We start from the raw sequence: 11477 nt of genomic DNA on the forward strand, positions 1-11477 counted from the left end.
AGAGCCCTGGTCCTGGATGGGGGTGGGGGGCGGGACACCCTTGGTCTTGAGGAGTTTTGCTCATCCCGAGCCCCGTGCCCGGAGGGGAGATAATAAGAAGAACATAAATGCAAGAAATTAGAGCTGCCCCAGGCGGAGGGCCCGTCCTGATTGCTAATCAAATTCCCACTCCTGGAGATCCTTAAAATCCTTCCTGTGCTGGGTTACCGCCTCCCAAGAGCTGTTATCACTTGCGTAAAAGAAACTTATAAAAAATTCTAATCAGCATGGTCTTAAACCGCCTCGCCTCACGCCCAACGCTGCGCGGTCAGGGGGGCTGTTTACGAGCCGTTTCATGCCCGGTGGCCGTCCTCTCAGCCTCTCGGAGTTTGCTGCCATCAAAGTGATAAAGACGGTGTTTTGTGAATTGGAAGATATTTATTAACTCCCAGTAGTGTGCACGCAAAGCCCTAGGGCTGCGAGGGCGGGCGTTGGGGAGGTCGGGGTGCCGTGCCCCCCGCCCAGGCCTGAGCAGCCTCCTCGCCCCCCCCCTTCAGCATCACTCCGATAACTCGAAGGTGCAGCGGCAGAGCCAGGCAGACAAAGCCAGGCAGAGCTGTCAGCCCACGTGGCCACCATCCACCCAGGACACCTGCCACCCTGCTGTCCACCTGGGGTCCCAGAGGCCGGCCTGCTCCTTGGGAGGGGCGGGGCGCAGGGCTGGAGGTGGGCTTCGGGGAGGGGCCGGGCTCAAAGGCAGGGGGACAGAGGACCACCTGGGGTGGCCCCCAGGCCGCCTTCTTCATTCGGGGGGCTTGTTCTTGTCTTGTCCTGAGCCCCTTGGAAAGTGTGCGGCCGGGATGCGTGGGGACCGTGACGGTTCGGAGGGAGAAACTGGACGAACTGCGCGGAGGGCCTGCCCGCCTCCGAAGCCTTTTCTTCAGCTCCGACTGCAGGCAGACGGGCTCCCACACAAAGGCATCGTTCACACAGCCTCCCGCAGCCGTAAACGCCCAGCCCGCCCTCGGAGCCAGGGCTGCAGGGCGGGGGGTACAGCGACAGGCAGAGGGGCCCTGCCCCCACCCCCCAGAACCCCTGCCAGGCAAGACTCGTCAAGAAGCAAGCTCCTGAGAGGGGCCTGCCTGCAGGGGTGTGGGGGCCGTGGGGGGGGCGCAGATCACCCCGGGCTGGATCCGGAGGAGCAGCCAGTGCACTAGGGTACTAGGGCGGGGGTACTGGGGCCCGAGGAGGGAACGGGAGGCCCGCCCCCACGGCAGGGACGGGCAGCCCAGAGCCCACTGCTCTTCCCAGGGCTCTGCTTCCCCCCAAGTGGCCTGGAGTCCAAACGACCCCACTTGTAAAAGCCCCCAGGAGGGCGGGGTGCGGGATGCGGGGTGCGGGACAGGAAGCTCAGAAACACCCCCTTGGACGAGGCCAGCGGTCCCGCGGATACGACCAGGGCCACCGTCCCACCTGCTCAAGTCCCTGCACCCCCGCGCGCTGCTGAGATGAAAACACATGGTCCTCTGATTTGGGGTCTGGCCCACAAGTCCAGCTCCTCTGCAGAAATCGACCCCTAACTCAGCCGCAACGTCAGACCGCCCCCCAGCTAAGCATCGAGGAGCCCGAGTGACGCCCTGGAGCAGCTGAGAGGAGGGCTCCGGAGCCCCCACAGCCCCACTTGGGGCACTAACAGGGTCCGGGGGGGTGGAAGGGCCCGCCTCCCCATGTCCAGGGGCCTTTACCACACTGGGCCTGATTTCCTGCCTGCAGGACCAGGGTGGACCCGAGTCAGGGCTTCACCACGTCCGGGCATGGACAGGGCCTATTGACCTGCACGCCGGGCCGCGACAGGGGCTGCCCATGGCCAGTGGCTCTGGAGGAGGAGGCGCCCCAGCCACTCGGGCCCCAGCCACAGCCCTAGGGGTCAGGGCCTCGGCCTGCTGTCGTGGCCAGCGTTCCAGTCCACTTTCTGGGCCACAGAGGTCCTTGGAAAGCAGGCTCCGGAATCAGATCCAGTTTTCCTGAGGTTTCCAGGCCCATCTTGCCGGGGCCGCCTGGGGCCACAGGAAAACCTCTGCCTTCAGGCTGGACTCCCCGCTTATGAAACGGGGTGGCTGTTCCTGGAAGCTGAGGAGGGGACCGCTGATGGTGGGGACATGGAGGTGGCCTCTGCAGCAGATGTGGGCACTGCTGCCGTTGTCCCCTTAGGAGCTTGTGGGCCAGTGTCCCACAGCGGGAGCCCTGAGGGCCTTTGCCCAGGTGTAACCTCCCCCCCCCCCCGTTCTCCTCTCCAGCTCCTCCAGCCCAGCTGCTCCTACAGGCCCCCCAAGGCTACCCCCAGCCCTTAGGCCTGTCCCACCTTCCGCTCCAGCACCAGCCACCCTCATTTGTGGCCTCTGACAACTTCAGAAACTCCCGTTGTCCCCTCCCAGGACCTCCGACCTGGCCGTAGCCCCCCGCCCGCCCCCCGCACCCCCGCACCCCCTGTCGTCTCCCTCCTCAGCTCAGCTCCAGGGACCCTGCTGCCTGGCCTCCGCTGGCCATTTGAACGGGCCTGGCACGGTCAGCCCGGGACACGAACGTGCTGAGAGGAGGAGAAGACAGGCCGGTGCGAAGGGGCGTCCGAGGGACCCCCAACGCCTCCAGCAGGAAGGTGCCTGCAGTTCTGAGTGGGAGGCCCCCACACCAGCCAGCCCTGCCTCTGGGGCTGGAGCCAGCAGAGGAGACCACGGCCCCTGCAGCAGTGCGGCTTCTTACGCAGTTTTATGCAAGAAGGACGCACACGAGCCCTCATTAAGCCCCAAAAGGAACAGGGGACTGATTTACCGCCGAATCAACTCACCTTAATTCTACTGCTCCGATATTGTAACGACTCCCTTATTCGTCAGACTGTGTGCAATAACCCCCACTTGCCAGCCTGCCTCCTCCGCTGCAGGTGTGGGGCTCCCAGCGTTCACATCAGCCCTGTGCAGCCAGAGCGGGTCTGTTCCTGTGGTCTTATGGAATGTTCCACCGTTCCCGGTAATGTCAGCCCAGCGCCTAACTCGCCTCCATCAGCATCTCAGGCTCCGCAGCCTAGGCCTGCATCTGCATCTCAGAAGTGCACAGGTGAGCTGCCTGTGTCCCCCAAATACAGAGCACAAACCCCCAGAGCCCGGAAAGCAGAGCTCAGGCCTCAGGAGGGCTCCCAGCCTCCCGCTGGCCAAGCAGCTGTGGCAGTGTCCCCAGGTCGGCTCCCCAGCCTCCCCCCGGGGGACCAGGGGCACTTCCCTCCCAGAGGTCTTTGCTCTAGCAGAGCCTGAGCAGGAGCATGTGTGTCTGTGTGTGTGTGTGTGTGTGCACGAGTGCCTTGCATGTGTGGGTATGAGCATGGGTACGTGCAAGTGTGTGTGTGGCTGTGTGCACAGGTGCCTTATGTGTGTGCATGTGTGCACACAAGTGGCTTGCACGTGTGTGCACGTGTGTTGGTGTGAGTGGGTGTGGGTGCCTGTGTGCGCATGTGCATGGGTATGTCCATGCGTGTGCGCGTGTGCGTGTGTGAGCACGATCCCCAAGGTGAGCCAGCAAGCAGGGGAATGACTCCAGTGGGCACAGGGGACAGCCCCACTCACCAGGGACTCCCCACGACCGTATTCCAGACGACAGGGGCCAGCGGGGCTCATTCGGGGGATCAGAGGAAGAGAAGATGACATCCAGGGGACGAGGAGAGGCCTGGGGTGTGACCGCGACCGCCCGAATCTCCCGTGTCCTCCATTCCCGGGGGTGGGGGGGGCAGGGCCGGCTCTGGCCCCCATGGCCCCCCCACACCTCCTTTCCAAAAGCACCACCTTGACCCTGCATGTGGGGGCCGTCTTCTCTGTAAATTGGAGACCAGAGCCTGGCTTAGCATTTAGCGAACGCAGCTGGCATCAATGAGGATGCGGGTTCGATCCCTGGCATCGCTCAGTGGGTTAAGGATCCGGCGTTGCCATGGGCTGTGGTGTAGGTCGCAGACGTGACTCGGATCCCACGTTGCTGTGGCTGTGGTGTAGGCTGGAGGCTACAGTTCTGAATGGACCCCAGCCTGGGAACCTCCATATGCCCCTGGTGCTGCCCTAAAGACACAAAAAGACCAAAAAAAAAAAAGAAAGAATTACCTTCGTAATTGCCTCTGCATCAAGGCCGTCACGAGGTCCAGCCTGTGCCACAGGTTCCAGCCTTCCAAAGACCTGACGCTTTCGTCCGAACCTCAGCTGTGGCCTCTCTCCTTGCATGAAATCCCACCAGCTGCTCCTCGATCTGACCCTGCGTGGCTCCGTCTCGCTGGCTGGTCCGCTGCTCTCCTACGTCCCCACGATGCTCTGGCAGCCCCGGGAGCTCTGTGGCCCTGGCTCCGGGGGCCTCCCCGCAGAAGCTGCAGCAGCCGCTGCTCAGGCAGGAAGGAGAAACCTGGGAACGGCAGTCCTACCCCTCGTTGACCCCGTGCTATCCCCACCGCACACACCCTTCCTGGGAGCGCCTGGCCCTGTCCCCAGGGACCTGCTGGGGACAGCTCCTGACCATGATTTTTCACTGCAATGCTGTAGCTGGTTTCACAAGGTAAACACAGAAAACCCCAAGAAGCCCCAGCGACTGTCACCAAAATGCCAGCGGTGGCCTCTGTCACATCCCATCAGCTTTGCTGATTAATAAAAACGGAAGTAGGAGAAGCAGGAAAAGCAGGGGTCCAGCCTGCCCAGCATCTCCCTTCCGGCTCCCGGGTCCCAGCAGGGGCTGGTGATGGGGGGCCCTCATGTCCAAGCCTGGGACAAGATGTGGTCCCCAGGAGCCAGTCTGGATGCCGAGGGAGGGGGCCACCTCAGGGACCCCGCCCAGCCGGCCCCTGCAGGTCGAGCCACTAAACCTGCAGCTCCCCTGCTGCAGAGGGCGGGAGAGGGGCCGCCTTTGCGCGTGGGCCGACACGTGGCTGGCACTGGGGCTAAGCCGCCACTTCCTGCATTGCCTGTGTGGTTTCTGCAGGCACCACGCGGTTGGACTGGGGAGGACGTGCTGGGGGGACAACACTGTACCTGCCTAGCCCTTGGGATGCTCTGACATCTGTCAGCCACTCTGGCTGCATGGAATTACCTCTTGGGCAGGGTGGGTGGTTTCAGAAGCTTCTCCTTGGTCCTTTGATAGGCAGGCTGGATGGGGTTTTCGTTGTCACAATGGCTGTGACCCCACAGGTCAGAGAATCAATGAGCTGGCTCAGCCAGCTGCAAAGGGCCAAGAGCCTGAGTGCGCAGGGCCAGGGGTGGTGGGGGGCAAAGGCGTCGATCGGGACTGGTCTGCGGATCCCTGGGCCGCCTGTGAGGGGGCTTGGCCTGGACTCCATCTGTGCCTGGCCTCCGTGAGCCCTCCTTGAACCCTGATGGCGTCGGGGTCCCCTGAGGTCAGTGCCAGCTCAGGCCCTTTATCCAACAGCTCTCAAACGACCTGGCAATGCCTCCTGCCCGGTTGTGGTTCCTCTGGCTCTTCCCGCCTTTCCGGGCCAGCCCGGGAGGCTCCTCCCCACACGAGGCAGCAGTCAGGAGGGCCAGCCTTCCCCTCCTGGGCCCAGTGGCTTCAGGCAGCACCCAGAGAGGGCAGCCCCCAGTGACAGGCGCATCTAGGCCATGGAGACGAGCTGCACAGCCGCTGCCAGGCACACGCCATCGTAGACCAGCCCACCTGCCTGCCTGACCGCCCCACCTGTATCCTTAGAGCCTGCGACAGCCCTACCAGTGAGGACTCGTGCAGGTGAGGGGTCAGCAGCTCTTGGATGGGGAGGACCAGCCCAAGGTCATGCAGTCAGGAACGGGGGGCTGGGGGCCCCCCTGCCCTCTGGCTCCAGTGCCAGGCTCTTCCGAACATTCTGAGCCATAGGTCCAGACAGCCACATGGCCTAGGGTGCAAGGCAGCCCCAGGGCCCTGGTTCAGGCCCTGATGCCGAGAGCTGCCACCTCAGGCCCTTGAATAGGCACCTGCCCCAGAGGCCCCTGTCCTGGTGGGACCAGCACTGGGTCTGAACCACGAGAGGGGTTTGCACACAACCCTGGCCCAGCCAGCACTCAGCGGACACACGTGGACAGAGCACGTGCAAGCACACATGCATGTGTGTGAGCGTGTGTGCCTGTGTGCACATGTATGTGTGCGTGGGAGCGTTGTGCGCGTGTGTGTGCACGTACACGTGAGCCTCGCGTGTGTGGTGTGCTGAGAGTGTGTGCGTGCATGTGCGCACGTGTGGTGTGTGTGCATGTGTGTGTGTGTGTGTGTGTGTACACAGGCATGTGTGATGGGTGTGAACGCAGCCCTGGGGCCACCCAGAGCCAGGTCCCTGCCGTGGGTCCTTGGACCCTGAGACCAGGAACAGGAGGGACACCCACCAGACAGCCCGTCCCCCGTGGGGACTCTGACCGGGAAGCCTGGGCCGGGGCCACGTGGTCGCCCCACTAAGGCCCAAGCAGACCCCCTCAGCGGGTCGGGCAGACAGGCTCAGCACCCCCCGCTCCCACTCCCCCACCAGTGCTCCAGCCGCCAAGACCCTGCCAGAAAACCAGCTGTGACAGGCAGCTTTCTGCAGCCCCTGTCTCAGGTCTGGCTTATGTACGGCCCCCCCAGGCAGCTGGCTCTCGGGAGGGACCGGCTTTATAAATAAAATTTATCATTGTAATTACGGCTCCTGTAGAGAGCCGAGGACTTTTACGGCCTCCTGGAGGTCATGAATAATTTAGGAGGAGGGAAAGGGGCCGCTTTTGTTAGTGCACAGTGGGGCCCAGAGGTCCCCATTACCGCCGCTGCCAGAGACACGGCGGACGGCAAGCGGTTCAACTGCAGCGGCCGTGACCAGGGCCTGCCGGGTGCGGGAGGCCACCGCCCGGTCACCCCGTCTTCTGAGCCGGGCCCCGGGCGGAAGGTGGAGTGAGCAGACCTGGCCCTGACTGCCAGAGGGTGGGAGCTCCAGTCTGGGGCGACAAGCTGTGGGCTCCACGGTCAAGGGCACAGACGCTGCGTGTCCAGGTCTGGGACCCCGGCGGGACCCTCAACCTGCATCCAGACCAGAAGAGCAGCGTCTCTCCCCACGCACACAGGGGCCAGCCCCCAGCCCCAAGCTTCCAGCTCTCCCTCTGCGCCCCCACCCCACGCGTTATCCTGGAGTCGCGTGGAGTCCTCGAGTGGCCCCGAAGGCAGGAATCATCCTTTGCTTCCTTCCACGGATGGAGGCCTCACTCCCTCACTGTCGGCCGTTCCTTCCTGGTAGAAATTCTCCCCCTCCCGTCCCCACGAAAGAGCAGCCAGCCCCAGGGAACCCGGCCCAGGCTCCCGCTCTGGATCTCACCGTCCATGCGCCGGCCCCTGCAACCGGAGCCCTGCACGCCGCTTCTCCCCTTCCTGCCCTCCTTCCCCCAGACCCCCTACTCAGGCTTCACTCCCGCCAGCCCACTTGTGACCCACCCCCCGAGCCAAGCCCAGGAGTGACTTCCCCTCCTCACCCCTCCCGGCCTGGCAGGCACCCTAAGAGGCCCCCGCCTCCCCACCCCCATCCCGGCCCGAGGCCCCCAGGACCCTGCAGGGCCCCTGCTCCCCCCACCTGGCTTCTCCCCGCCGTGCAGCCTGACCCCCTCACACTGCAGGTCCAGGGCTCAGGCTGGGCCCCGCCCCCTCTGTCCCCAGGTCGCTCCCCAGCCTGTGGCTACGCCATCTCTAAGGTGGCTGGTCCGTTTGCTGGAGCTGCCACAACAAAGTGCCACGAGTGACGTAGAAACATCCTGTGGCGGCTCTGAGGGGTCGTCATCAAGGCGCTGGCAAGATCGCGCTGCCTCGGGGGCTCGAGGGGGCCCTCATCTCTCAGCTTCCAGGGGCTGCCAGGGTTGCGTGGCGCGTGGCTGCACCCCCATCTCTGCATCTGTGGCCACGACACCACTGCCTGGCTGAATCCGTCTCCTCGCTATGCCTAGGGCCCACCCAGACAGCCCAGGGTCAGGTCCCCACCAAGAGCCTTCTCGTCATCTCCCCAGATAAGCTGGCGGGTTCCAGAAATTTGATGTGGATATGTCTCGGGGAGCCATTTTTCAACCCACAGAGAGAGTGGCCCCAAATTCACGTCTCCCCCCTGGAACCACCTTGAACCAGGCATGTACTTCGAACCCCCCCCACCCCTCAGGAGCCCCCATGCATCTCAGTTAATCCCCAGGGCACCCCAAAACCTGTACCCCCGCCTCTAGGGTCAGAATCATGCCCCCCAAAGATGTCCACATACCAGCGCCCTGACTCTGTGGCTGTGTTGGTTCACACGGCCAAGCGGGATTTGGGTGCAGATGGACTTTACGTTGCCCGACTTTAAAATGGGCAGAGGCTCCTGGGGTGGGGGTGGGGGAGGGAGGGCAGTGCCCTCACGGGGCCCTTATTGGTGAACGAGGGGAGGGGGGCGCTGGAACGATGCGACTCCAGGCCACCAGACCGGCCCGCGCCGGCCGCCGGAGCCAGGGCCACGGGAGTGTGGGGCTCGAGGGGCCGGAAAAGCCATGGGAATATCGTCCCAGGAGCCTCCCGAGGGCAGCCCTGCCCGCCCGGGCTGCCCGTTCTGCACTCCAGCCTCCAGGGCCGCCGCCAGGAGTGCATTTGGGTGTGGCAGTCACTGAGCTCGCAGCCCTTGGTGACGGCGCCACAGGGGACGCCACACCGTCCTCCCCAGGCCAGCGGCCTTCAACCCCCGTGACCCCCTCCCCTGCCGCCTCCCCTGACTGGTGGCAAAAGCCCCTTAACTCATCTCTCTGTCCCAACAGCTCCCACCCGCCCAGTCCTTCCCCGCAGGGGAGGCAGCCGGGGGCCGGCCTAACCCCGCAGGTCAGTCCTCCCTCTGCCCCCGTCCCCTGGATGCCGAGGTCCACGTGGCCTACGGGGCCCCGCTAGAGCCTCCCCGCCTCCCTCCCTGCTGCTCCTCACCTTTGGGGGCCCTCAGCCCAGCCGCCCAGTGTCTTCCAGAGGGCACGAAGCAGCTGGCCCCCTGCAGAGGCGGCCCCGCTGCAGCCAGAGGGCCCGAGGCCCTGGCTTGGCCCAGGGGCGGGCAGGATGCAGTCTGACCCCGTGCGTGCGGTGTTCCCATGCGAGCCCCGGTCCCAGCAGCTCCAACCATCCCCAAGGTCACAGGTGTGCGAGGGCCCTCCGTCCTGGTCTTGCCTGACCCCCGGGGCCTTCTGCACATGGACCTCCATCCCAGGAGGGGCCGGGGCTGGGGCCGTGCGGGTGAAGACAGCGTGGGGGTGGAGGGTGGGGGTACAGTGACCCTCCCGTGGCTGCTGTGTTCCTGGAACCGCCACATCACCACCACCCGCCCCGAACTCCGCAGGGAAAGCAGCCCTCATTTCCTGCGTCCGGGCGGCTGGTCCACGGGGGCCCGGGGACTCGGTGGAACATTCCTCTGAGCGTCTCTGGGTGAGCCTGGCATCTGAATGGACTGGTGAGCTGAGCAAGGCAGGTGCCCTCGGGCGCCGTGGGCCTTGTCCATCCTGGAGGCCCAAAGAGCGCAAAGGCGAGTCCGCTCTCCCCACCCCGGGGCCTCGACTCGGACGGCGGTCTCCTGCCTTTGGACGTGGACTGGAACCACGGCGGCTGCCCTGGTCAGTGTGGCTGGGCCCTAGAGCTAATAAATTACCCCGAACAAACCACTCCAAGGGTCCACGGCGTCACCGCCTTCACACCCAGCAGAGACACAGGCGGTCAGGGGTCTCCCCATACCCTTGGAAGCCCCCTCGAGGGGCTGAAACCATACAAACCCGCCAGGGTCCACCCAAACCCCCAGGCCCACAGCCTCAGGTTCCATCAGGGCTGCCCTATGTGCCAGCTGATCAGGAGCTGCCCGAGGAAAGGGGCACCGAGACTGGGCCGGGCCCTCGCCTGCTGGCTGTGTGACACTGGGCAGGCTGCCTCCCCGTCTGAGCCACACTTTCCTCATTGGGGCCACTCAGCACCTGCCAGGCAACAGGACACAATGGGGCCTGAGTGCCCCCAGTCCCCAACCCAGGACAGACCCTGGGAGGTGCAGGCCCCATACGCCCGCTGCCCCAGTGCCCTGCCTGTGCCCGTCATCAGCACGTGGGGTCTTGGCTTTGCCTTTTCCTCCTGGGACCCCAAGGCAGGAGGTTCGGGGATGCAGAAGCCGGGTCAGGGAGGGCCCCTCTTGGTTTTGAGGTCCACTCTGGGGCAGGGTCGACTGAGGGCTGGACTCTGTGGTCACCCCACCTTCCTACAGCCCCCATCAGGCCCAGCCGCATGTGGCACCCCCTCCACCACCCACCGACCCCACACTCTGCCCTCGATGCCAGTCCTGGGGGCCCAAGAGCTGCGCGTCCGGGAACCGGCCTGGGGGACGCCTGGGCCTGGAGGGCGGGGAGGGGGCACGGACCCCTCGTCTGGTTCGCGGGCCTGGCCTGTGTTCTCAGGGCCTGGGCAACAGCCGTCTCCTCTCCCGCTCTGGGGCCTGCGGCCTGTCCTCACGGTCAGTGCTCCTTCTGCCGAAGGGGAGAAATACTTACAGCTCAGCCTTTGCCAGCTGGCCAAGGCCTGCAACCCGGCAGAGGGGCCCCGGGCAGGGACGCAGAGGAGCCACAGACTGGCCCCCGCAGACAGACACACCTGCTGCTGGCCCTTCACCTCTGCGCCTGCCCATCTCTCCAGGGGGCAGGAGGGTTAGGGCCAGGAGCAGGCCTGACGGACAGTGCCCACTGGGGGGCGCCACAGAGCCTGGCTTACACTGTCCCTCACAGACCCAGGGAGGGAGCGTCAGGTGAGCGCTGGCCCAGGGCACCAGGTGGACACTGAGTCCCCACGTGGGACAATGCTGCCAGAGTCCCGACCGCAGCGCAGCGGAGACCCTGCCCCATGCAGGCGGTGGTCCGAGGCCAGTGGCCCCGCACAGGGCCTGGGGGCTGTGCTTCCCATTCACCTGGGCTCTGGGCTGTCAGTGCTACTTTGGGTCCTGTCTCAGGCAGGCCAGGCGCTCGGTGACATGGGAAGACCAGCAGCCACTGGGGTTCCGTCTGCACAGGGCACATGGCAGGTGCACTCAGCCGTGTCCCAGGCCCCTGGGGCTCTGAGCGTCCCCCCGGCAGCCAGGCCTGACCTGAGGGCCCCGGGCCCTTCATCCACGCTCCTGCCTGAGGCCCAGCCATCTGCGGGCAAGGCGGCGCCTCAGCTGAGAAGCCGGCATGCAGGTTTCCCTTCGCCCCACCCAGCAATGGCCTGGCATGTGCGGGAGCCAGGGGTCCGGGTGCCAGGCAGGGGCCACAGCCAGGGCAGTGGGTTTGGGCACTGACACCTGCAAGCCATCCCCGCCGTCCCCAGAGGCCCTGGGGGACCCTGCTGAGGGTCAAGCCAAGAGCGAAGAGGGAAGGGCTCTGTTCCTGGCGTCCCTTGAGCCCAGGCCACAGCTTTTGGGAATCCCAAGGTAAGGCTCTCTCCTTTTCTTTTTACTTTATTTTTTTCTTTTGTCTTTTTAG

This window comes from Phacochoerus africanus, chromosome 9 (assembly GCF_016906955.1).
Source record: "Phacochoerus africanus isolate WHEZ1 chromosome 9, ROS_Pafr_v1, whole genome shotgun sequence".
Classification (NCBI taxonomy): domain Eukaryota; kingdom Metazoa; phylum Chordata; class Mammalia; order Artiodactyla; family Suidae; genus Phacochoerus; species Phacochoerus africanus.